The sequence below is a fragment of the Falco rusticolus genome, chromosome 5, assembly GCF_015220075.1.
Source record: "Falco rusticolus isolate bFalRus1 chromosome 5, bFalRus1.pri, whole genome shotgun sequence".
NCBI classification, from domain to species: Eukaryota; Metazoa; Chordata; class Aves; order Falconiformes; family Falconidae; genus Falco; species Falco rusticolus.
The window spans coordinates 57,739,642-57,764,958 of record NC_051191.1 but is presented as its reverse complement, the minus strand read 5'-3'; the positions used below and the strand labels follow the sequence as shown (position 1 = coordinate 57,764,958).

Here is a 25,317-nt window from a genome sequence, read left to right as displayed (position 1 = left end):
CAGGTTAGGTTTCTGATCTCAGACAATTTCAAGGGTTTAGGTGGGTTTGCATTTTTTATATGTATGTGTGTGTGTATTGTTTGGTTTTCACTGGAACTGAGTTCAGACTCAGAGGCTGAAAACCCTGCTTCTTACTATTGACTTGAACGTGATTATGCCAGTTGATGTTACAAGAGAATCTAGCCCCATTCTTTCCTAAGCTTCAAGATCCTCCTGAACCCAGGTGATGCTGGGAAGAATTGGGACATGACCAGAATTTCACTGCTCATGTCCCAGCAGGTGTTATTAAGGTAAGCTTCATGCTGGGGAACAACCATTTCGGATCAGAGAGATGTCCACACTGACTCTTGTGAAAGATATTGGCAGATTTTGGGGGGAAAAGGTGGAAAAACCTCAAAGCAGACAGGTGAACAATAATGTGCTCCTATCTTCATTTTCTTATTTGCTGTTATGAGTTGCAGGTTAATATAGGCTCTGAAGACAGAATCTGAAGGTTCAGGCTACAATACTGGGCTCATTCCTAGGAATAGCTCATTTATGTATTCCTGCTCTCCGCAAAAATACACAAGCCTGCAATGAACCTTTCTAAATCCTTCATCCCGACAAAATCTCATGACTTAGAGCTCTACAGTCCAACCTCATGAACCTGAATCCCATGCATTTGAATTTTACTGTGCCTTCCCTCAATCCCTTGTGGTGAGGAAAGAAGGGACAGATGTACTCCTAAGTCTTGTAAGTCTATTTCCAACATCCACTCCCAGTCTGCTGTCTAACACTGGCAACACCTGTCTCCTCCATCTCTTCACTTGGGTATGTTCACAGGCTTTCTGTCTCATCTCAGAGCCCCTTTAATTCTCCATCATCCCTTTGGAAACAGGCTGACCCTGGTTCAGCATGCAATTCCAAATGAGGCAGCACCACAGGTGTAACAAGAGCCTCGCATCTCTTCCAGGGTACTCTATGCTCACTGCCTCCGCAGCACAACACAGGGCAGAGCTCTGCAAAGAGTCCCTGATATCTGCCCACACTTAAATTTGGCTGATACCCTTCGCTCAGTACCACTTGGAGTATCTAAGGGGTTGCAAACCTGCCCTGCAACACACATGAATTTGCACATATCAGTGCTGAGTTTCATTCATGAGAGTGCAGCACATTCATCTAGCTTAGCTCTCTTTCCTCAGCATTTCTCACAGCCCTTTCTGGCCACAGCCAACTTAATAACTTTGTCTCATCTGCAGATTTTCATATAGCATACTTCTCCCACCTTTCCAAGTCATTAAACAATACAATAAACCACATGGGATTTAGAAGAGAACCTGGAGGCCACGTTAACCTTTTGCCATGGTGAAACTTGACTGTTTAATCCCCTCATTCTTTCAGTCTCCTACTCAGTTTTTGATCTATGTCAATATTTTGTCTTTCCCTGACTACTTAGCTTCTTTAGTAGCTCTTGTGCAGGATCTTTCAAAAGCCTTTGGGAAGTCAAAATACATAGCATTAATTGGTTCTCCCTTATCCACTGCTTTATTGACACATTCAATGAGTTGTAGGAGACCAGCAAGATGCAGTTTTCTTTGTGCCAAACCCATGATGGTTAGGCCCTATCAGACCACAATCTTCCAGATGTCTTCAAGCACTGCCTTTTAATTATAATTCCCACCAGTTTACCAGATACAGATGCAAAGCTTACTGATCTTTAATTCCCTGGATCATCACTGGAGCCCATTTTTAAATATAGGTACAACATTTGGTCTTCTCCAATTCCCTGAATCAGTAGCTTTTTTTTTTTTTTTTCCACAAGAGATTGCATATTTTTGTTAGCAGCTCAATCACTTAAGCTCCTTCCAAACTCTGGGATTTAACCATCTGGACTTGATAACTTATTGTTCAGGGAAAGGGGGGCAGGGGGGTCGGTTTTGTGATTTTTTTTCAGTGGGTTTTGGTTGTTTTATGATTGGCTTTGTCCCAGCACCCATTATTCTACCAGCATGGTTTCCAACAGTTCCTCATCTAAGCAGATACAGGAAAAGAATCTCACAAACACCGTTGGTAAGGATGGCTGAAGAACAGAAATCATAAGAAAATTCAGCTCCCCAGCAACATCCTAAAAATGGAGATACTGAGTCACTTTAAACACAGGAGGTGACTGGAATTGATCAGTGCGAGTTTTCTTGGATAACTTCCACCCTGTTCTGACCAACCAGGCTAGTTTTGCTCATTTGTTTGGGTCTCTTGCTGAACAGTGATTTCCATCTTGACCCCAGAAGATCCAGGGCAGGAATGGAGCTAGCTTGATTATATCCAGCCTAAGGTGCAATAAAAAGAAAGTGACCTCAGTGCTAGGGGATGCATGAACCTGGGAGGAGATGAAACCCAGCGTGGATGAAAAGAAGTAAATCAGAAGGTGAGCAGAACAATGCTGGGCTGTTAGCTCCATTGATTGCCTTTCAACTGCATCAGCCTCAAGACATGAAACACAATGGGAAATGCTGCAGAACTCAAACAAGTAGCCCCATTATATGAGTGTTTCTCTCTTTGTGCAGGGCTGGTTCTGCACAGCTCTCACCATGCTGGCTGGCTTTAAAAGGCATGTGAGTTCAGATCAGGGCATGGCCTGATGGCCCTAATATGCCACTGACTCCAAGCCACATGGCCCATTGGTCCTGCAAGAGGGAGGATGCTCAAGATGGGCGAGACACATCCACAGATTTGTGTCACAGTGAACACATGACCGGTTGTGGGTATACGTTGACCTGCAAGCCAACGCTGGCATTCCAGCTTCTGAAAACTGCCACCCTCCTATCAAAAATGACACTCAAAACATCTGTATGACATCTACCTAACCTATGACAGACCTGGCATGCCTACCTTATATGATGGATACATACTCAAGTATATTTCGTAAAAGAGGAAGAGAAACTTCCATAAATCCCTTTTTTCTAATTGCTGCTATTCAGTTCTTCTGGGACGTGTCGACGGGGCAATTGTAGGGAAAATTCTGCCTCGTGTAGCATGTTGAATTCATTCCCTGTGGACGCGTCCTATGTGAGGCAATGTGGCTGTAAGTATTTCTGGGGAGCAGTCCTAAAGGCAAGCCTGTGGCTCCCTCTTAAGACCTCACCAACATCCCTCCAGTACATAGCAAAGCAATTCCCAGCAGTGCTGGGCAGTGCACTCACCTCCTCTGGCTTCGCAGGGCCAGGGCCAGGAAGACAGAGGACATGGGGAGGCATTTCTCAGCCATGATCCCTCCTCCATATCAGGAGCAGAGGAACATGCACAGGAGAAGACAGCTGAGAGCAGAAGGGAATATCTGACTGGTTATTCCCTGGGTTAAGGAGGTAGATGAGAGATGAGCAGCCCCCTGTGCAGAGCTGGTCCTCCTGTCACAGCTTCTCAGACAACATCTGTACCCAGTACAAACGTTGTGAGGTGGAACTCTAGCCTGTAATATCTATACAAGAGACTTCTACACCACATTCGCACTGCAGAGACATGCTTCTCTCTTCCTGCCTCCCGCTCCACTCCTCTCTTCCTTTGCTGCTTCTGTCCTTTTTCTCTTAGGTCTTCCCTCTTTCATAGTGTTTTCATCCCCTCCATACCCCTATGTGCCCTGCAGTCCCCTTTTCCTCTGCAACACCTCCCCTCCACTGCCTGCAGGTCTCCACTTCCAGGAAACGAAGCAGGACTCACACATGAAGATGCACAGCAGGGGTGAGGCAGGGGAGAAGCTCAAGGAAGGAAGAAGTCGTTATCCCTCAAGTTAGCCCAGCATGACTCCATAGCCTGTGACCTGGCCCCACACACCAGGCACAACCCTGCTGAAGGTGCCCACTTGGGCTGGGATGAAGGAGCATGGACACCCACACAGATGCTGTGCTACCACATGAGGGCTAAGCCAGGTAGGGAGGTAGCCCAGATGCTCTTCTAGCAAGGCTTTTACTCCTCTCCCTCTCCTCACACGCATGGGTCTGACGTATGTGCATCTCAGGGCTGTCCTTGGCCATTCAGCAGTGGCTGTGCAGAGGGTACAAGGGGGAGGTGAAATGACGGAGGACTGGGATTGCCGTTCACCAGTCATAGCCTGTACCAGGGTCCCCTTTGCTCCCCTGAAACACACACAGACACATGGTGTGGCTGCTTGGGGAGGCCCAGCCAAGAAGCCTGCCCTCCGCTGCTGAATCCCCACTCTGTTTCCCAAGTGACAAGCCACAAACTCCCTTTCTCTTCGCAAACAAACAGAGGCTTGAGTGAAACACTGCCTCAGCCCTGGCACACAGCACCCTGGTCATTACGGATTCCCCTCCAGCATCCAGCCCACTGCAAACGTCAGCACACAGCCATGACAGCAGAGTCCACAGGCTGCACCTCTCTTTCCCCACAGCATCCCTCTGTGCAGCCTGAAGCACCGTGCAAACGGTATGCATGCCTTCACATAGCTCCTTCCCTTCCACCTCCTCTCCCTCGGTGTTTGTGGCTACAGCCTGCCCCCTGTAAAGGTAGGGGAAACCGAGGCACAGCATGGGGGCCTTGCTGGGATTAAGATTCAGAAGATGTTAGAAACAAGGGTTTGTAGGCAGTGTCACTTGGCTTCAACACCCAAAAGTTCATCTTGCTGGGCTTTAAAGTAAAGTCTGCAAAACCCAGACAGCAAACACTCCTCCTTACCACCAGAGACTTGCACATGTCCACACCCAAGCATAAGGCAAGCCACCCTTAACCACCTTCCTGCTCTTTCCGCTCTCCATGCAAACAGAACTACCTCCCTCAGCAACACAAGCACCTGAGTGACAGATCTGGAAACAGTCCCTGCAGTCCAGCAAGTAAGGGTTTGCATTCTTGCTCTGTCCCAAATCAGCCCCCGCCTCCAATGGGGCTATCTTGGCTCCCACCCATGGTGCAACCCAGTTTTTTGCCAGCATGAGCCTATGAGGAATGGTAACTCTCCTGGGCCTTCTGCAACAGCCATGGGGCCGTGAAGTGATCAGGGCTGGAGAGCAACATTGTCCTGCTGAGACAACCCTTCCCTCCCTCTTCAGTGCAATGCCTGCCCTCCTCCCAGCTGGTGTCATCCTCTCATCCCCCCACACACACACTCCAGGGCAGCAAGCAGTGTGCAAGACACCACTCAAAAACCCTTGAGGAGAGCCAGACCGAGAGGTGGCCACCAGCCAGAGAACATACTTGTCTCTCTAGGATCTCCCCAGAGCTGGGAGGGCACTAGGAGAGATGGAGCTACAGAGAGCTGGGTTTCTGCCTTGCCATGCATCACTTCTTAAGGCACCTGAGAGACCACGGTCGTTATAACTCCTGAAAGAGGAGGGCAGCTGCCTGGTGTGGGACATGGCTTGCTCCCTGCTGAGACTGTAATTCAACCTTCTTTCAAACCAGCTTGCCTGACAGGAGGGACTGAAGCAGGCTGGCTGCAGCATACAGTTGCATCTGTCAAATTAGCCAGAGCACACATGATCCGGAGTGCGTGCCAGATGTGGAAGGACAAACAACACTTGAGCCAGCATCAAGCTAGAGTTGTGCAGACAGATAATACCCAACGCAACATAAACATTGCCAGTGCAGAGTTAAGCCAACATTGTTTTCTAAACAAATCTGAAGCAGCAGAGTGAGTTCATACTGGATCAGCATTTTCTACCATGTAGCCACAGCAGTTTTGACCCAGTACCAAGCTCCCTAGAGCTGAATTTATTGTCTTGTCCACCCTGAGCAAGTGCCAAGGCCATGTCCTGAGAGGGCTGAGGAATTTAAGCAATGCCAAATGGCTTCAGAAGCTCCATCCAGGAAGAGCTTTCTTTCTGCAAACTCCCTAGTAATGAAACTGAGTGCAACTGCATGGTCACACTCCCTGCCAGGCCCTGGCCAAGAGGAAGAGTGACACATCAACAATGCTACAGTCACTCCAACACCTGCAACACACATGCGGTCGCGCACACCAGAGGGTGCAAACCACAGGGGAAAAGATCACTTCGCAGTATTGTCAGCTGGCAGCAACATCCAGAAATAATTCCGCCGGGGAACGTCAGCCCTTCCCGAGGCTGCCCAAAGCGGTTCCTGCCCAGCATGGCATGCACTGGGGTGTCACAAGGGATGGGAAGCACTGCAAAGGGAGTGAGGAAGGGGTGCTGTTGAAAGGGGGAAAAGCAGGGCTCAGAGGTACCCCAAAAGAGGAAGAAAACCATCCGGCATCACCTGACAGAAGTTGAAGGCAGCAGTTCAGGTGGAAGGGTAAGTGCAGGGGTAGGCAGAGAAAGGGGACTGAGGAACTGCAGCCAGGGAATACTGATGGCAGGGTCCTGCTGTGGCAGCAGGGAGATGCACTGGAAGGCGTATCCTCCTTGCCAGCTTCACCAGGTGGGACCTGGGCAGGAGGGGAGCAACCCATCACCTCCTTCAGGGGATACCACACCAGCACCACTGCCAGGGCTGCAAAGAAGCACAGGCCCTGCCAGCCACTTCCCCTCACAGAAATGCAGCAGCCCCAAAACCTGACTCAGAGAACTTCAGTGTCTGCCAGAGTCTGTGCAGAGCCTGAAACCACAGTCTGACAGGTGCAAACCCCCAAACCTCCCCTCTAAAATCCACTCCTCTGAGGATGCCCTCTGACTGCTGCCCTGCCAGCAGCTTATTGCTTTAGAGTCTTGTTCTAGGAAAAAAACACCTCCAGGCACGTTCACGCTCCTCAAGGGCCAGCAGCACATCTGGGCCTGCCCAGGCAATGGGAGAAACAGCTGCTCCCCACTTCCCTCCTATCCCCATGCTACAGCAGCTTCAGCAGCACAGAGACATGGCATGGAAACAGCTCAGCTGATCTTCCTGCCTTCCCTGCAGAGGAGCTGGGGAAAGGGGCACGGAGGGCAGCCCCAGGCGGCGGGAGGCCCTTTCAGGTGCTCCCAGGAGCTTTGTGCCCCAAAATGGGTCAGGCTTAGCACCGGGCCCCTTCGCTGCCTGTGCAGGGCACACGGTGTTCCGAGCTTATGAAACACACTGTCTCCGGCAGGAAAACATCCCTTCCAGCCAGGCAGGAGCACCAGGGGACAGCAGATAAGCAGTGACAAAGAGCCTGCCCATCACCCCAAAAGCTGTGCCGGGCTGGGCTGGGCATTCAGAGGAGGTACCTGACTAGGAAATAGAGGCCAGCACCCTCCGTGGGGAATCGGGATACCCAAAATATCTGTGAGAGGAGGAAAGGGGGCGGGGTGTGGAAGCCCCCCACTGCATGCCCCACTCCCAGTAACATGATGTCCACTCTTGCCCTGCTGGAAGCTGCATCCCCGAGGGGACCCAGGCCAGGGCCGCAGAGCCCAGCCGTGCTGCTGGCCAAGCCAGACTGCTGCTCCGCTGCAGCAGCGTCAGCCTGCCTGCCCCTTCTCCGGAGAAACAGGGCGGGGGGGGGGGGGGGTGGAAATGCCACAGGGAGAAGAGCAGACAGGTGGGTGCCAAGGGAGGGATGGGAAAGGAGAGGAACGCACTAGGGATTGTGAGCAGGGGACCCGCAGCGCTTCCCCCTGCTGCTCTGCAAGCAACCCCTCCCTGCACACGTATGCAGAGCTGCAAGGAAAGGGGGTTGGAGGGGACGCAGCAGCTCTCCGTTATGGGGGGGGAGCTGATAAAAGCCTAGATTTTGCTCACAGCGTAGCAGAAACCCCTGCCTTTCCCCTCCCTCGCACCTCTGGGGAACAAGCAATGAGCGGGAGGGAGGGATGGAGAGAGGTGCATGGACATAGGTGCCGAGGTTGGCTTACCTCGCGGTGCCTGTGCTGGGGGTGCCCGCGGGTGCGGGAGGTATATCCAGGGCTTTGCTCTCCTTGCTGAGCGCTGGGAAAGGCCTCTCTTCAGTCACATCAAGGAGTGGCCTGTGAGTAGGTGCTCCAGCTCACCGTTCGATCGAAGCTGCCATGGATTCATTGTGAGCGACTTTGCCTTCTGTAAGGAGGAAAGGGGAGGGCAAAAAAAAAAAAAAAAAAAGGAAAAAAAACCACCAGCTTAAGACTTGGAGGGTAGATTCACTTCTTTCTTAGGTTTCCAATGGCAACTGAATATACCACAGATGAAGATCCAGGGTGTGTGTGTGAATGTGTGTGTGTGGGAGGGACGGAGAGATGCACAGCTGCTGAGTCCACAGGCAGTATGGGGTGTGAGCTAGTCAGGGCTTATCGGCGATTATGGGAACAGACAACTGGACACGGGCATCAGAGCAGACAGACGGACGGATGGAAAGAGACTTAAAGGATGGAAAGAGGATGGCCTGTATGCTAAGAGCCTAGCTGTACCACTGCACACAGAAAGGAGACAGCACCTGGCCCAGTGCAGGGCAAGGTGCTGACAGAGCCGCGCTGTGAGAAGGTGAAGTGCGCCTACACACACGGCCGCACGCACCAGACATGCTGCCTCCCAGCCCTGCTCACATCACCCAGGCACACCCCCCTGCAAGAATGCTGTACACACACACATGCACACACACACCCCTGGCCTTTTCATACCCTCATGTGCATGCCCTTGCATACATCCCCTAAAAATTCAGAGTCCTTCCAAAGGATGAAGTGCTTCCCTTCATCACATACATCCTGCACCCATGAGGCTGCACAGCTGTATTAACATGCATACAAGATATTTCAGACAACCATCACACAACCACATCAACTCCACCCAGCCTGTTCCACCACTCATGAGTACACAGCCAAAATGTCTATATACAGCACAGTGAATACTGACCACTGCACAAATGCATGCTGAATATCTGAACGTATCTACCACACACAAACACCTGACTAGTTATAAGAACTGTCACTGCACAAATGCACATAATTTACTAAGCCTACCTCCATATCAAAGACCAGAAAAAGTGCCACATACACACACACACACACGCCTGTATCAGTGCAAACAGCACACCAGCATATCACAAAGCAGAGATCTATAAGAAAACAAAAGCGTATAAAACATCCTCATGCACTTAGGAACATAAGTCAAGCAAGCACCACTGGCTGCATATCACAGATAAATATACTGTACTTACAAATTGCCTGCAGCATACAAACTGATCACATCAGATACTGTTACCTACCTAACTCAGCCCACACAGAGGCATACCATCCTTCTGGATCCTAAACGCTAGCCCCAGCATCATCAAATACCAGCCATATTCTGTCACATGGAAAACACAAAACTCATCAGCATCCAACACCGGCAGACAAACAAACTACACATGAAATGCAGGCAGCCAGCATCACTCACAGAAAAAAATGCCGCTCTGGAAAGTTATGAAGGTGGAACTCACTTTGGAGACAGCTGTATTATTCTGTGCAACTACACGGGGGCACACACACACACACACACCTACCACCGCCACACCAATGCTGCTTAAACTGCCTCCATCTCTGAGATCTTCCCTTTTTTTGCACTTTCTCTAGTTCTGCCCATTCTACCATCTTCCAGCAAAGCCCGTATATCTGTCTGCAGACACGTATTGCAGCTTCTGAGGGCAAAGTCTCCAGAGCAGAAAGCCTGTAAAAGCATCCACACTCGTCCCTTCCCCTTTCCTCCTTTCTTCTGGTATTAGATGTGCATAATTTGCATGCAACAAAGAGTGCAAGGTCCCACCAGCCCCAAGTGCTCTGGAATTGGCTGATAGGGGCATCAGGGGATGTGACTGCAAAACCTAAGCAAAGTGCATAAACCCTCAGGAAGCAGAGATTTGGGCAGGAAGGTACCAGCTTCCCCAGGCCCCAGGAGAGACAAGATGTAAGAGGTGGGTAAGAAGGGGTGAAAGAAAGAGAGGAAATCGGCCCGGCACCAGGGATGGCACAGTGAGCCCTGTGCCAGACTTGTTTAACAAGCTCTGTAGTGTCACAGCATGATACTGCTAGCAGATGACAGAGAGTGATCAGGGTTCGGCATCAGGGCAAGCACATGTACCTTCATGCCCCAGAGAAATGGGAGAGGCATGGATGGGAAAGCATGGGGTTTCCAGGGGGGAAGAGCAGCTGGGCTGTTGGTGCAACAGCAGGCACTTGGTGCAGGGGTCTGTACTGGAACCACTGGAGCAGTGGGTACTGGCACAGGTACAAAAAGAGCCCACAGACACAAAGGGGCTGGCATGGGGGTGACTTGGGCACAGGGAGCGCTGGAGTTGCGGTCAGGTCTAGCCCCAGCCACACGGAGGGAAAACAGAGGGAGTCCCGCAAGCTCTTGTCCTGTGCTTTTGGATGGCCACGGGCTTCAAGCACATACAGCCACACCTCAGTGTTAAGTCATGTGCAAGTGAAACATACATTGCAATAGCCTCATCCAGGAGCTCCCTGCCCTCCCAGACATTGCCTGCCCCAGCACCCGGCTTCCACAGCTCTTCACCAAACACCCCCCAACCCCCTTCCTAGTTCATGCAAGTACACCTTCCCCACCGTTACTCAGGCACACAGACTTTCCACTCCCCAAAGCCACCTACTCCACACCTTCCTCCCAAGTACTCCCACTCCCCACACATGGACCACACACGTTTGTGTGGCAGTACAAAAGGAGCCAGGAGAAACATGTGGGGAAGCTCCACCTGCCACCATCTCAACCCCTCCAAACTACCCCCTCTTCCTCTCTCCCTCCACCATCACCATCACCACCATTCACTTTTCAGAAGTACTTTAAAGGAGTAAAAATTTCCTCTCTCTCAGCTAAACTTCCCCATGCACCCAGGCAATTTCAGCTTGCTAGGAACGTCTGTTCCTTGGCACTATGCTCAATTGTACCTGCATGCCTCTTCCCACAAACATCCATTTTGCATTACAGGAGATGAATAATGCAGGCTGAGAGGGGACAAGTGAGAGAGTCTTTTGGACCTCGGCAGCATTTGTACAGAGCAGAGTGGAGGTGCAGTTGCCTCATTTGGTCAAAGCTAACAGATGCTGCTGAACCTGGAAAAGCCACCATGGCCTGAAGTGCTACGTGGGTTAAAATACGGTCATAAGGGCAATTTAAAGAGGCTTTTGGATTCAGGATTTCTAATAGGTGCTGAGAAGTAACACGGAGGTGTCTTGTGTGGATAGGCAAGGAGAATCTTCATCTCTGACACACTTAGCACTGAGCTAAGCAGCTGAAGAGAGCCACTAGTGGAAAAGGGACCCATCATCCTACACTGAACTCCAGACTATCTCCCCCTGTGCTTTAGGGGAATGGGACTGGCTAAACAAAGCAAAAGGGAGCGAGAAAGCAAGGCAAACAGGAGCCAAGGGGAATGTGTAAGCATGTTTACATGTGTATATTGGTGCAATGTTCACCTCGTTCATCACAAAGTGATGCATTTTGCCTCACCTTCACCTGCCAGTTTTGTGCTGGCAAGCAAGGACACCTGGAAGACACAAAAACACATGTGTCTCTCAGTGTTGCCACAAGTGAGTCCCTCTGCATAGGATAATGCTGAAAGGGGGCAACATGGACAACGTGTGTCATGTGTGCACATGAGCGTGCAGGAATGTGTGGCATCTGGTGAGCATCTGTGTGTTGCTGTTGTGTATGTCTGCTGTGGGTAGAGGACTCCCAGTATCAATGTAGGAAATGTGTATGTTACATCTGTGCATCCAAGTGCTGTACTATAGGGTGAACAGTGCATATGTGTACAAATCTGTTCTTTGCTGAAAACAACAGTGCATTTGTGAGGTGTCATAGGGAGCAATGTGTCCTCTGTGAGTTGTCTTGTTGCTTGTGTGGCAGCATTTACGCCTCTGTGTGACACCAGTGTGTTACTGCACACCTGCAGCGTGAGCATCCTTGTGAAAGCAATGCTATGAGTATAGCACAAAACTATGGTGCTGCGTGTGCCCCTGGGTGCATGCAGGTTTGCAGGGACAGGATCCCAACCTGAGTGGAACAGTCTGTCTGGCTCCTGCACTGCCTCTCCTCCTGGTCTCTGCTTTTCCTTTCTCACCTTCCCTCAGTTCCCCTCGCTACTGGCAGCAGCATACTCTGCCCTGGGAACCAACTCCCACACACCACCACACAGCAAGGGAACTCCTTTCCTTGCAGTTCCCTGGTATCTTCCCATACCAAGAGCCAGAAAGTGAAGAAAAACCTCACTGGACAACCTGAACTGGATCTATTACCATTCCATGTCCTTGTCACCCATTTCCAAACCCCAGGAACTGCATCACAAACCCACAAAATTTCACCCAAATCCACAAATCTCAACCCCAAACTACAAACCAGATTCATGGCTCACATCCATGCTGTGGACCATCTAAAGCTGACACAGCTCAGGTAAGGCAGCTCAAGGTAACAGAGTTAGGAGACAGGAGACGGCTGTCCCTATAGCCGGGGATATACAGAGGCTCCTGCAGCTACAGTGATACCTGTCTGACTTTCAGTTCCCCGGCCAGAATCACCTACAGCTGGGTTTGGTGTAAGAAACCTTTCGCACAGCTTGAAGTTAGCACAGCTAAAACTCACAGTTCTGGAGCCAAAGCAACACGACTTAGCTGCTCTGTCATTGCTCCCACATCAGAAGGCTAAACTTCAGGCCAGATCCCATACGTACTGAGTAACCTTCAGGCTCAGATCCAAAGCACAGAGCCTGCCCAGTTGGAGCATCTTCTGGGGCAGTGGGACTTGAGCAAGACAAAACCCCAAAACCATTTCTTTATTTCTTTAACCAATTCTGAAGATCACTACCTTCCTCCCAGACACCCTACCCTTTCTGGGGCTGATCTAAATTACTCAACTCCCCAGACTGAAATGCAAACAACTGCCCTCCATTTCAGGCTTTGCTTTTGCCCTGTATCCTACTCCGCACCTATTCCCTCTGGAGAGCAAAACTAGCACACAGGAACCTGATGTGAAAATATGCAGTCATTCCCTGGAAGGCTTCACAGGCTCCCAGCAAGACCCAGTTTCATACAGACCAGCATCATACAGTTTTGCCTTGAAAAAGCAGCCTAACACTTGAGCTTCATCTGTTTTGCCTCAACTGCAGTACTGAATCCCTGATACCCCCAAACTTTACCCAGCCCTATACACTGAAAGCCTACCTTCTAAGCTCAATTTTGTCCCCTTTAACTTATCCCTAGGTTTCTTCTGAACAGAAACCCAGCCTTTCACCTTGTTGCTCACCAGCAAGGCAGTGCACTCTTTACACATAGAGTGTGTAAAGTGCTAGATCCCTTCCCCGACATTTTCCCCACACCGTACAACAAAACAGGCTGGGCAAATCCAGTGCTCTGATCTGCAAGGCAGCAGCAGCCACAACCCACGGTGCAGGTCTCCAGGAGCCAGGCCAGGATCGTCCCAGGATTTTTTTCCCTAGAGAGGAGCCCTGCTCATGGCTAAAGCAGTTTGGGTGACCTTTTCACTGCTGGCAATCACAACCAGGGGAAATAGCCCTTTCTGTTAATATTTAAAGGCTCACCACAAAGAGTGTGGGGCCAGCCTCAGCACCTGTTAGGGGCTCTCCCCTGTGCAGCACCACCAGCATCACTACTTCACTCACCCCAGTTCTTCCCTCTCCTCGAGGTCTTTCCCTTCAGCCCTGCACTCTTCTCTTTCCTTCTCGGCTTCACCAGCAGCTCCTGCTGATGCCTCCCCCGTGTCCTGCCCTGCAGCCTCACCAGCTTTCCTGACTCCGCTGGACATGCGGAGAGCTGGACATGCAGAGAGCGAGCCCCTGATTAGCATTCAAGCTAGATTCTCATTAGGCAGAAATTCCCCTCCAGGAGATCCATTAACAGTCCATAAGGTTAACTTAATCCAGCCAGTCTTGTGTGGTCTCTGCCCAAATTCCCTGTTACATTAACAATCTTGAGCCTTAATTAGCATGTGAGGCAGAGGTAGCATTATTAATGGAGATAATATGGAACATTAAGAATAAACAGGCCAGGCTGTCTCCCCCACCATGCATGCAAATCCTCTTCTGTTAGGAACCGGCCTGAGCTTCCCCCATGGGCAGCACATGCTGAGGGGCTGGGGTGCCCCAGGCTGAAGATGAGCCCTGGGGTGTACATTCAGATTGGTTCAGGAGGATGGTGCCAGAGAGACCCTTCATCTGTTCAGAAGAAAGGCTGCTAATGAAAAGATGATGGTATGGCAAGTTCTGCGAGGGAAATCTTTGCACTGGGGGAGGAGTGTCATGTCCCTGGTTAATCCAGCCACACCATCTTTCTGGGAGGCTTGGGAAAGCAAGGTCATGGTTGTGTGACTTTCTGTTCCCTCAACAGCTCGATGCATGGTGCCATATGTGTGCACATACACATGATGGGTGTATGCCTGTGAACACCATGTGCAAGGAGGGGGTGTCTGCCTGATGTGGAAGAGGCTGTAGTAGCCTGATGCAGCTGAGGAAGATGCTCTTCATGAATGTCCTTTCTGACCACTGAGCACACCAGTACACTGAGAACACAGTACGGGACAGAGGGGGTTCAGGTGAGGGAGGGAAGCAGTCACTTGCAGAGAACAAATGGACTGGGGCTTCTGCTTGGTGCAGATTCACTGTGTGGTGGGGAAGGGATCGGTCCCTCTTGGAACAGGACAGTCTGGTGGCTGGGTGCACAGGTGGCTGGTCAAATCAGCTTGGTCAGCCTGGTGCAGACCCTCTCCCATCCCACACAGAGCCAACCATGCCCCAGGAGGAGACACCCCAGGTGAGAGGAGGGGAGAGAGAACTGATGCCGCCAGCAGCAGCGAGGTGCTGGGGCAGCAAAGGCTGCAGCCTGGTCGGGGCTACACAGTGTGCCAGCCAGGCTGTGCGAGGAGAGCTTGTGTGTGGCCAGCTGCCCCTCTGTCACCCCGCAAGCCTGACACTTTCTTCTAAAACATACACTTGCAAAAGCATAAGACAAAACAGGGAAGGAGGGAAGCAGAAGCCAAGCCAAGGAAGCAGAGTCTAACGACAGCACCTCTGGACTGCTAATTCACACCTCTGGCAGCACCCAGCAGGCTGGGGAGGGAGTGGGAAGCTTGCCACAGGGACCTGCGACGGCAGGGAATGGTGTCCTGGCTTGCTCCTGAGGCCTGACCCATGCTGTTCCAGCTGTACATAGCTCTGTTGTGGTCAGTATGTCCCTCTAGGCTTTGCAGAGCGGCTTGTGCTGAGGCAACGATCCCTGAAGCACAGAACGACATCCCCTGTGCCTTGGCCCTAACGCACCCAGCCAGTGCTAAGTAGCCTTGCTTAGCAAAGAACAGTGCTGCAGGCTGAGACTGCTCTCTCCCAGGGCAGTGTCAGGACTCTGCTCAGCATCAGCCCAGCTGCTTTCACGTGCCCAGAGGCACCGTGGGCAGCAGGCAACAACAGAGGCCCTGAGCAGAGCCCAGCTCTCCCACTTCCCAGCACAGCAAACTCCCACTCCCCCAGGCCCACCAGCCAGCCCCTGCCAAATCCATTTGTCCAATCTTGCACTTTCTACTAATCCTGTTGAGCCATCCTTTAAGTTGCTCTGAGGCAGAGATAGAAAATACAACTGATGCTTTAAGGAGCTTCTCCTGACCTTGCTCAATTCAAGATAAAGGGCTTTGATTTAAAATATTACAGTGGGGGTCTGTCACTGATCCATTGCATGGATTAAAGGAAAACAAATATACACAGGATGCAGCTGGTGTTAGGTAAGCAGACAGGGAAGGGAAGAAAGGTTACAACCAGCATGGGGGAGGAGACAGAAGAAAGGAAAGGACAGAAGGTGAGAAGGAAGGCAGAAAAAATACTTTCTCCTTGGCCATCTCCACACTTGACTACTGGAAGAAGAGCTTTATACACACATGGTGTGATACAACACATCCCACGACCTTCCTTGGTTTGTAAGGAAGAGCGAGGCAGCTGCACTGTCCCGTGGTGTGACCAGGCTGGGAACAGGCTGCTGGAACTGAAGAACAGCTCCTTGCCCCATGAGAGGTACCCAGTGGGGAGCACAGACTGAAATCTTGAGGCGTAAATGGCTGCTACAGAGATCTTGCCACCACTGTCTCTCCTTCTGATGCTGTTCAGGCCTTTCTGCCTTCACCCCTTGACCCTTCCTTCACACCTAACATCTCCCTTCATCTCCTCCCCTTGCTGACAGTACTGTCCCTCACTGCCACTGCTGCCTGTCCTGGTCCAGCTCACATTTGATAGCATCTAAAATTTTCCATCACTTACCTCAGTCCCCTACAGCCCTTAATTCAAAGGTTACTCAGAACAGTTTTTCCCTGTAGGAAATATAACAAGGGCTACTGAAGGCACCTTCTTCTTTCCCTGTGCCCTCCAATACCACAAGGTTGTTGCACCCCACCAGGGCCTTTTTCTTCCTGGCATGAGCCTGTTTCCTCCCTCTGAACCTATTCTGTTTGAAGACCACTCACAAGATGGCTGATGTTTCTTTTTCAATAATCTTTTCTCCATCACTTTGCTGAGGGTCTCAGCTGGCCACGAAATATGTGAAAACTTTATTTTCAGCAAGAATTTTGTTGATGAATCTCTCAGTCTGCCATAGAAAAACCTAGTTCTGATCTGGGAGCTGACTCTTGGGTATCTCTTTCAAGTGGGTCAAGACATCCCTGTGCTGTGCTTAGACCTGAGAGCCTCCTCATAGGCAGCCTGTGTTCTCTTACCTTCTCCTCTACTGCCCATCACAACGGTAGAATATCCAAGCCATATTTTCCCAAGACCTTCATGTCTACAGACTGACCCACCATCAATCTGCTTATCTGAGTCAGACCTCCAATCAGATCTCAATCACCTCTGGCCTTTCAATTCCCTCACTCCCTCTGTATTGACCAGTCCCAATTCCTGCCTATGCTGACCACCACTACCCACGCTCAGAGAAGCTATCCCCACATCCTGAGGTCTGCTTCAAAGTTCCCCTTCCTATCTTTTCAAGCCTCCTAGGATCCTGCTCAGTCCTGTCTTGATGGCCAAGGGCACCCTCAACTGGTTTCAGAGGTTTTGCCCAGCTTCTTCGCCTCCTTCTACACCATATCCCTGCAGTTGACACAAAAGTCTTCACCTGTGTGTGACCTGGCACAGCTCATCTCTGCGATGTCATTTCCCACTTAGCAATGCCCCATGTCCCTCTGTCACTACAAAGCTGCACTGCTGTAGCCAGGAAAGAGGCAACTGATGGATGCAGAAAAATGAAAGGTGAAGGCTATTGGAAAAGAGACAATAGAGACCATAAAATTAGACAGGTCTATAAAACCATGGATGACACAGGAAGGGTAGAGGGGACAGGTGTTAACTGTCTCTTCCGACCCAAGAATCAAGGGTCAGGAAATTAAACCAGAAAGTAACAGATTCAAGACAAATGACAGGAGGCCTTGCATTGCATGCTGCATGTTTAGGCTGCAGAACTTCCTACTCTGAGATTTTGTGGATGCCAAAACTTTACTGCAAAAATTGGCTAGACAAATTCAGGGAAGACACAAATCCATAGAGACCTATGTAAGTATACAACAGATCTTCTAGCTCAAGGTCACTCAGCCACACGTCACATCTACAATGGGACAAATAAGCTAAGAGCGTTGAGAAGCACCCCTATGCAGCTTTCCTGTCTTTATGCTCTTCCTTCTTTCAGCCATTGTTGGAAATACTGGACTGGAAGGATCTTGGACCTGGCTCAGTAGGGTCCATCTTATATTCCTATGGCTTTCCATAGCCAGGCTGACCTAGAAGTCATGAGCAAATAGTGACTGTGAGTAACAATATCACTTCGGTGCATTAGGTCATATTGAAGACGGATGGACAAGGAAGCAAACAGAGCCCATTCCAAGAACGATTTTTTTTCCCTCTGCCCTAAAGCTAGAAGGAGGTCTGAGGTTATTTCGATCAGTCATCTCAGTATAGATCCTTGCTGGGCACAACGTCTGTGCTTGAGTGCTAGCCCCCTCGATACCTTGTTCCACACTTTTTAAGACCAAATCCTCTTTTCCTGTTGATAAACACAGAGCCCTTTCAGCAGACCATCTGTAATAGGCCCAGCCCCCTTATTTCCCTTCCATTTCCCTGACCTGTCTATCACACTATTCATGGCAGCCTCTTCACACTAATCCTTTTATTATGATCTGACTCAATTTTCCTGGCCTGTGACTGCAATGGGGAAAAAAAGGAGGGGTATTAATCCTTCTGACCTTGTTGTCCCAATTCTGGACCATCTGTGACTAGGAAGTCAGAGGAGGGAAGTCAGATCCTCCTGACCCCACATTCCCCATGCCAAGCCATCTTTGTCTGGAAAGAGGGAACCACTCACTTTGGCAGGTTCAGCCTGTAGCCTCCCAGAAAGCTGTTGTGGCAAAGCCCCTTTTCACCTACAGGCACTTCCTACAGGATTGCTTCTCCAGCCAGAGAGGATGGGGAGATGGAAGCAATAATGTCCTGCACCTCCATCAGGCTGTTTGCTCATTCACCCTGTACCACCTCTCTGCTCCCTCAGCAACAGTGTCTGCAGGTTCTCCCCAGCCGTGAGACAGGGAATCAATAAAACATGAAAGACAATCAAACGTGTCTCCCAAATTTTCCTGGCAATGCTGCATATGCAGAAGAGGTCTTGCAAATCACTCCACCTCCACCAGTGGCTGAGTCTAGCTTGTGCTCTCCACCCCTTTTCACTACCATGTGTTTCCTTGCTGTAAGCGGTTGCATCTCCATAAACCTGCCAGACTATTTCATAGCTGGTCTGATCACTCACACCAGGAAGCTTGACTGCATCCTCAGAGCCAGTCAAATGTTATTGTCTTTGCTCAGCCTCATCCCATACCTCTGACTTTGCCCATCTTTCACCACCTTAAATAATCTCCTCCTTTCTTTGGTGTTTACAGTCCCCAAATACTGGTAAATTGTTATCGTATCATCATTTAGTCAAGCTCTACATATTTAGTTCTTTTAAGTTCCCCTCTCAAATGGGTCCCTCCAGCCCTTTCATAATTTTTGTTGCTCTTCTCTGAATTCCCTCCAATTTATCACCTTCCTTCAGCTAGCGTAGCACCCAGGTTTGAGTGCCAGGTTTTCCAGACTGGTCTCACTAAAGCCTTGGAAATAACATGAATCAGGCCTCCCTTGTGCTTCAGGATTTGATGTTTCTGAGTGTACTTGAGTACACAGATGTCAGGAAAGCTAACTCAATTCATACATGTGGCACCGATACAACCCAAGACACTCAACACACAGAACCTCTCCCCAGGGAGAAGCAGCAGCAGGTTCATGAGTGGTGGGCACTCCTGAGGTGACTGCAGATGGGAAGGAATGGCCCCAGCACATCAGCTGGGTCAGCAGAGGATGGATGAGCCTCACCATCAACAGCAGGACAGACTCTTCTACTGGGTTTTGATCCTGCACCTATCTCCATGGCAACTGGTGCTATGCTGTAAGGCACCATGTAGCCACTGTGTCTACCCAAACCAGGGTTGCATGGGAAAGACTCCCAGCAAGAGGCAACATCTAGGAACCCAGCCCTTCAAGTCATTCACACCAACCTGGCTCCTAGCAGCTTGTTTCCCACCCCTTAGAATACTGTGGGAAGCATGATAACTGCCCTTCTCTCCTTCTGTACCTCAGTTGGTCAGCTGGAACTGGGTTTCCTCTTGGCTTACAACTGTTGAGCAAATGAGGCCATTTCTCCTCGGTGACAGAAAATTATTTGGTCAGTCCTCTCCATGTGGAAAGCAGTTCATCTCAGGCAATGGCTAAGGTACCCCTGAGCTCCCAGGAGACCCAAAGAACTGCTATAAGCCTTTTAAAAGGAGGTCAGGGAACGGCAAAGCAAGCCACAAAACTAACACAGGCCAGGGAGCACAGGAAAGCCAGGACACAAATGCAGCTCTATTAAAGTGAAGCTGTACTGCTGCCAGACCATCTCGCCACTGAAGCACATGCAGCAGCAGTCCCACAGCCATTGTCACCTCCAAAGTGCCAAGCTTAATTCATCTGGGACCTTAAAGACAACCTTCGCCTGGTTCACAGCTGCAGGAAACTGAGAGAAAGGGCTGGAGGTGGGTCACAGAACTTTGGTCTGCTCCCTGAGCTTTGCAGTCTCCCCTTCCAGCTCAAAAAGAGGACTTCATCTCCTCTGGCACGGGAGGTGGCTCCCGTGCATTCAGCCTGCCTCCCTTCAGTGGCTCAACTCTATGTCCTCCCTCACCCCTTTTCCCACATGGAAACACATAAGACACAGCTCTGCCCCTGCAGAACCCCAAAGAGAGCTCAAACACCCACTGCCACTCAGCATCAGGTCCCACCTGGACAAACCCCACCAGCAGAACCCACAGTCCTATCTGGGAAGCTCCAGCTTTCCCCATACCTGCTGGCAGCCTGGGATCCCTCACTGTTCAGGGCAGCTCTGGGCCTCTGTGGAGGAGAAAAGCAAAAGCCCCTCTGTTCCCAGGAAAGGCAATTTTCCTGGAGCACATTTGCTTAGCACTGAAGCTGCTCCTGTCCTACTCTAGTGCCAGGGCATGGGTGAGGGCTGCAAGTGTGTTTGGGGGACGTTGCATCCCATTCCCAGAGCAGGGTGCCTCTCATCAGCTCACAAGAGCATGGGGACAGAGGTGTTCCTTCCGCGTCCTCTGCCCTTCCTTACACTAACAGAAGAAACAACTTAGCCGAGGCTGACACAGGGGACCAAGGGAAAAACCACAGTATTTGGGATGAGGGAGAGAGCAGCCGGACCTCTCTCTCTCTCAACGAATGTGCTGATATTTTCTGACACAGCTGCTGACAGCACTGGGAGGTTACAACAGGCCCTGATGTGACCACTAGCTTTTTTCCCAGGTGAGCAGTGCTCTCTACTGCTCTTTAACAGGGTCAGGTAAGCCAGCTGCACTCTGCCTGGAGCTGCATCTGACTTCTGACATGACCCAGGTAGGAACAAACATCACAGACACCATCACAGCTATGCTTCCCTCTCTCCTGCCTTCCCCCTCTGCCTGTGATTTTTACCTTTTCTATTTTAACCGCAAGCTGCCCCCCAGCAAAAACTACACCTCCATTCGCCCCCCTTTCCCAAACGCCCTCTCTACCCTCCAAGCGGCTTCTGCTCCACAGCTTAGCTTTGCACTGGCGCAGCGGATCAGACAGCATATTCCCAAATACCCACTTTGCCTGGAGCTGGGTGAAGAGAGGGAAAGGCCACGCATCCACAGTTCTTCCCTTGGTGTCGTAGTTTTTGCCGGGGGAAGAGCAATGAAGGCAGCTTGCTTCGTACCAGCAAATCCGCATGTTTGTGGGTTGGATGCCCTGAAAGCCAACCAGTTCCCAAAGGAAAATAATGGGGTGAGGAGGATGGCAGGTGGGGAAGGGGCTGGGTGCGAGGGAAAGGTTTTTAGGCTGGGAAATCGGTGGGATTGAAGTGGCTGTTTCTCACCCCCGGCACTGCATCGGCACCCCTCCACTCCCTGCAGCTTCCTCACTGCTGCTGGTACTGTCTGCACAGAGGGGGGAGGCAAGAGGGGGGCTGTATTTAAATATATTAATAATGCATGCTCCATGCAAATGAAGCTTCCTTTGAATATTACATTAGTGATGCTGTCAGGCTGCGCTTCCCGGGACCCAGAAGTGATGGTGTGTGTGGGAACTGGAGGGGGGGGAGGGGGGGGGGGAGGGGGGGGGCAGGGATGCAGGCCACCAGAAATTCCCCCATACCCTGGCACAGCCCCCTTTCTCCCCCTGCACCCCAGCTCCCCCACACCACACACACTCCCACTCCCTCCCACCTCCCAGTGCATGACAAATTCCTTGGCTCACAGCATGCAATGCAGCCAGGTTCCCCAGTCCCCTAGGCCCTCTCCAGGGACATGGACCCCCCATCTCCTCCCCACTCCCTACATAATATTTATCTCCCTCCCCCCAGTCTCAGCCATCATCTCCCAGCTCCATAGCTTGGTTTATAGCTCCCTACCTCCAGGGTGGGGAGAAAGGTTGTGCTCTCCAGCCTTTAGGGGAAAGAAGGGGGAACAGCTCCTAAGTCTGGCCTGCATATATGCACCCACTGTGTGTGCACACACTGGCCCCCAGCAGCGGATGCTTGCACGATCCCAGAGTGGGTGCCAATGGACCGTGGGCTGTGCACGGCTGCAAGAGGCACACACCCGCAGCGCACGAGCGATGCTCTCCTCCCCATCACCAGCACCTCCTTCCCTGGGTGCTTGCAAGGATGTTTGCAAGCATATTGTTTGTGCACAGCCACCCCCACCTCCGTACACATACACACATGCAATACACACACATGTGCTCACATGCATGCACACAGAGTTAGGGGGGAGCCACACCAGCAGACATATGAGACGGCATTGCAAACAGCAGCTCCCAAATGCGCTGCCTGCTGCAGCATTAGCAGATTCATGCTGCCTTTCCCCAGCCAAATCCAGGCTCTGGAATGGGAACAGCAGCAGCTGTGCACTCCTGCCTGTCCTGGGATGAGAATAGGATGCGTCTGTTCATGTCTTTCCCCCACCCCCATGCCTCCTCCTTCCCCCTCCTCTTGCTCCCATTCATTCATTCAGCTTCTCCTCCCCCCATCCTATGCCCCAAAGCAGGAGGATCCTTATGCATAAATATGTGGGCATGCTTTCTCTGGTGGAATAAATGGGCACGCAGACACCCTGCAAGCAATGCATATACACTTACGTATGCATTCAAGTAGCTGTCCTGGGCCCCTACATAAATATCCAGCCACCACCACCACATGCACACTCACACACCCGACAGACACCACGCAATGACTTTTCTGCATCCAGTCAGCCTCTCAGCACAGCAGTGTAAAAGCAGAGCAGAGATTTACTCACTCCCCTGCATCCAAACCAGGCGAATGTTCACACACCACACACACACCAGACACACACACACATCACTGTCTGCAAAGGCTCCCCGACAAAGTTTGCAAAGAGGCAGGAAGCAGGGGGCTGTGGGATGAGGCTGTCTCCTTCTCCCTCCCATAAGTACAGGCAATATACATATATGTCTGTGTATCTATAGCTCTATATACACATGCATGTATGGGGGGGGGCGGAATATACATATAGCTATACCTATACACACGTATGTATACACACACAAAGACACACACATATATATACATACACATACATGTATCCCCTCCTCTTGCAAGGTCTGGATAGAAGCAGACCAGTCAAACCCAGCTGCATGCAGCAAGCCCTGGACTTATTCAGCATCCCGATCCTAAGTGAGTGCACACGCGCGCGTGCACACACACACACACACACACACACACACACACTCTGAGTGGGGGACCTGTCTCCAAGCCTCTCTCCCTCCCATCACCCCATGTGGGCATTATCCCCCCCACCCCACCCCCCATCCCCCGGACACTTCCTCATCTCCCTTGCACTCACCCCTTGCCTTCATCCTCAGATCAGAGACATCCACCCCCCAGGGAGTGCATGCACGGGCTGGAAGAGAAAGGCAATCCATCCATCCTGTCCTTCCCCCGCCCCGGTCCTCCCCCTCCAATCTCAGCCGCTTCTCCGAGAGGCGACAGGGATGACAACAGGGAGCCGAGGACACACGAGGCAGCTGCACAAGGACTGCACACAAAATTGTGTCACACACGTGCACACACATGCACACATACCTGCTTCTGGAGGGGCGACTGCTCCCTGTTTCCATACGGGGCATGACAGAGGCGAAGTGGAGGCACAAAAGACCCCTGTCTTCAAGCAACTTGCAGCCCTGCGGATGTGTGTGTGGGGGGGGTATCCCCCACCTTGTGTCACCGCTTGGAGCTGTGCTGTCCCCTGCCCCACAGCTGTCTCATTCCCGGCTGCACCTAGGCAGCACTCCCAGCCACGCACACACGCGAGCACGGCAGGCGGGGATGGAGCAGCAGTCCAGGCAGAGCACGCACAGCCGGAGGATTTGCTGCCTTCGCCGCATCCGCATCACTGGGGGAAGAAGGCAGAGAGGGCTGTATTGGCATTTAAAACGCGAGTGATTAATTCGCCACAGGCTCGGCTGATAGGACTCTGGGACCAGAGCCGGCACTGCTTCTCCCAGCTGGGAAGGCTGTGACAGGCGAAGGTCCCTCTCCCATGCAGCCAGCTCTGAGCTCTCCTTGCCTGCACAGCCACAGCCACCGCTCGGGTGCAGGCGGAAAGGGGTGGGCCTCCACCAGCGACATGAGCACACATGCAACAGCTGCTGGGGAACCGCACACACACACAGACACAATTTCCTTGCAACAGCTGCTGAAGAGCTACACACAACATAGAACAGCTTCCCAGGAACACACACACAAGCGAGAGCTGCTGGGGAATCACACACACACACACACAGAGGCTACAGCTTCTCAGAATCAGGACACACACATGAAAATACAGCAGCTTCTAGGAACAATATCGGTACAAGCAACAAGCAAGCCGAGCAGCTACATACACACACATATTCATGCAACAGCTATACACCTACTGACACAGGTATGTGCAACAGCTGTGGGAAACTATACCTCGATATGTGCCCCTGCGGTATTTGCTGAGAAAATTGACACATAAAAATGCAACAGGAGGTGAGGAAAACCTTTCATCCACGTATAAACACATGCATGCAGCTGCTCGGGGGAGAGTGTCTTTCACACACCTCCCCAAATCACCACACACAGAAATACAACAGCTCCTCAGAAACCACCTGCAACCACATACCCTCACATGCATAAAACAGCTTACTGGAAGACCTTCCACCTCCCTACACACAAACCCACACATGCCATCACTGATGGAGAACCTGCTCACAGGCAGAAACAATCATCCATGTGCACCAGGTGCTGGGGACCCAGCCACAGCTCAGCCCCCAAATACTGCACACAGGCAATACCCGCTAGGAAACCACCTTACCAAACACAGGCTGACTCTTAAGAAATTACTCCCCAGCCCCTTCACAGAAAGCACAAACATACAAGACACCTAGACATAAATAATCCCTGCACAGACACGCAGACCACAACTGAAGGGACATGATGCATCCCTTGCACTCACCGCAGCTGTGGAGGGACTGCCTGTCTCACTTGGACACACGCAGACATGCAACAGCTGCATAGAAACTTAGGAACATAGGACGTTGGATGGGAGCTGGCTTCCTGGGATGTGCAATCCAGTCTCCTGCTATTCCAGGCAACCACATCATATAATCTTGCTCAGAAACGTCTCAGAGGTCCATCCTAGTGCTGTGAGACTATTTGCTCCCTGCTTGGAGGCTGTTCTGGCCCCTGGCTGCTCTGGTGTTGGAAACCTGCCCCAACACCTACATTTACTCATGACCAATTCACACCCACATTTCTTGTGCCAGCTGTATCCTTCACATGGCACACACAGACATCACAAGAACAAGTGGAAATGCTCTGAAACCTCCACTTGCAG

At 51.2% G+C, this 25,317-nt stretch overlaps 1 protein-coding gene across 4 annotated transcripts in view; it reads right to left on the bottom strand.

Annotated features, from left to right (window-relative positions):
* ELFN2 (extracellular leucine rich repeat and fibronectin type III domain containing 2) overlaps positions 1-24,838 on the bottom strand; it is a 53,458-nt gene extending 28,620 nt beyond the window's left edge. Inside the window, exons 1-3 of one of the 4 annotated variants that reach the window (XM_037390394.1) lie at positions 23,541-24,837; positions 23,302-23,358; positions 7,758-7,938 (exon numbers count right to left, since the gene is read on the bottom strand). The gene's annotated coding sequence lies outside the window, so the exon portion shown is untranslated. Of the gene's footprint in view, positions 1-7,757; positions 7,939-23,035; positions 23,120-23,301; positions 23,359-23,540 lie in introns of those variants that run through there. The other 3 variants (XM_037390396.1, XM_037390392.1, XM_037390395.1) reach the window with 3 other exon arrangements.
* Positions 24,839-25,317: the final 479 nt, after the last annotated feature.